We start from the raw sequence: 2,228 nt of genomic DNA, 5'->3' as shown, positions 1-2,228 counted from the left end.
AAATGTCTTATAAAATATGAGTGTTTATGAATTTTATTTCTCTAGTCTACTTCTACATTATGGTACCAAGAGTGGGGTACTGAAGAAACAAATCATGAGATGGAGAGCAGATGTTTATTTGACCTCTCCTTCATGGTAGTTTTTCTTGTCTAGCCAGAGGCCAGATAAAGCCACACTGTTTACTTGGTTGTTTTCTGGAAAGAATATGGGAAGTTAAAGTTTTGTTTGGTTGTAGTCTTTGGTTACTCCTGTTTAAAATGGTGAAAATGAATGTGATTAATGTATGTTTTGAGCTGAGGGGTAGAAATCACCATTTGAATTTCTCAGAAACCATACTGCTTAAATAAAATGGTTGACAGAGGTCAAAATGCCTGACTGAAAGCCTGGATCTAGTTTAATGCTCTCAGAAACCCTATCCCATATTTTTGTATAGTTAAAATAATTTAGATAAGGATTTAGACAAGCTAGATAAGGATTGAATTTGACAGTTTTTAGGTTTTAATTTAGTATCTGATTCTATTTTTGTTTATACTGATTTCTTCTGCTTATTATCAATATAATGATTTATAGAAATGTTTATTGGGTAGTATGAAAATAGAAAGCTTATAAGCCCACTTGCTTTCAGCCATTAAAATTTGATCTTTGGATGGGTTTAGGCCAAGTTTTCAAGAAAGCTTTGAAAAGATATGCCCCAAAAGAGTACTTTGGAGTACTCAGGAAATTTGCATGCCAAGAGACTTGTCTGGGGGAAAGATTTACAGACTGAACGAAAAAAGGAACTCTGGATTTTGGAATTTTTAACCAGTGGTTTGTGCACATAGCTGGAAAAATCAGGAAACATGAAGAAAACTCCTCTCTGGGACTGAATGTTAAAGAAAATGCTGAAATGCTTGCTAGGTGAGCACCTGGATCCACTTGTTGACTGGAAGTGGGGGAAATGCAGCAGTAAAGGGGTGGCTTGAGTCGGGCTACTGACACCTGTGCACTTGGTTTACAGGAAAACAAGGAGCAGACTAGAGCGGGTTGATTGGCCTAACGTTCATGACCCAGCCCAAGGGGGCTGGGCTGCGCTTGCTGAGTGTTTGTGATGAGCCCAAGGTCTAAAGGCAAGATGACCAGTGGGCACCCTGGGGAGGCTGAAAGAGGCAAGCCACATTGAGCTGACTACAACCCGACCAGATGAATAGATTTTTGAGCCTGCAAACTGTTGTATATTGTTGCTCACTTTATGGATGGCCTGTCCTGATTTGACTTTGCTTATCGATGCAGACTTCACAAGGTTCCAACTGGAATGATGATTCTTCACATTGAAAAATATGATTGTCTTCTCAAAGCACTGGGTTGATGTAATTGGGCATTATAAAAACTGGATACCTAGGGAATACATAGGCTATTGGAAATAGGGAAGGATATAAATACAGAGGAGTCACAAATTTACAAGTTGGATGTACTGAAGATAAAACACCTGTGTACATCAAAAGAATTCACCAAGAGAGTAATAAGAGAGCCCACAGACTGGGAAAACATCTTTAGCAATGACTCATCAGACAAAGGCCTTATTGCTAAAATCTATAATACTTTGCAAGCTTATAATAAGAAAAAAACAACTAGTTGCCCACTAAGAGAGTGGGTGAAGGACCTGAACAGAAGTTTCACAGAATCTGAAATCTGAATGGCCAATAAACATATGAGAAAATGTTCACGATCATTAGCCATAAAAGAAATACAAATTAAAACAATTATGAGATACCACCTAACACCCTCAAAGATACCCCAATTCAAAAAAATCAGAAAGTAACAAGTGTTGGAGGGGCTGTGGGGAGAAAGGAACTCTCGTCCACTGCTGGTGGACATGTAGGTATGTACAGCCACTATGGAAATCTATTTGGTGATATCTAAAACGATGAAAATTGAGCTACCATACAACCCAGCAATCCTGCTACTGGGCATATACTCAGAAGAAGCAAGAAACAAACCATAGCCAGACATCTGTGCTCCAATGTTCATCACGCACAGTTCACAATTGCAAGGAGTTAGAAACAACCAAAATTTCCATCAGTAAACAAATGGATCAAAAAACTGGTACATACATACAATGGAGTATTACGCATCCCTAAAAAGCAGCGACGAATGCACGCAGCACATTGCCACATGGGAAGAACTGGAGGAAATCATGCTAAGTGAAGTAAGCCAAGCACAAAAGACAAGTAAAACATGGGTGCACTGAT

This window comes from Echinops telfairi, unplaced genomic scaffold, assembly GCF_000313985.2.
Source record: "Echinops telfairi isolate 266 unplaced genomic scaffold, ASM31398v2 ScPeMD7_7401;HRSCAF=8416, whole genome shotgun sequence".
Lineage (NCBI taxonomy): Eukaryota > Metazoa > Chordata > Mammalia > Afrosoricida > Tenrecidae > Echinops > Echinops telfairi.
The sequence above is the reverse complement of the archived record's forward strand: the minus strand, read 5'-3'. Positions refer to the sequence as shown.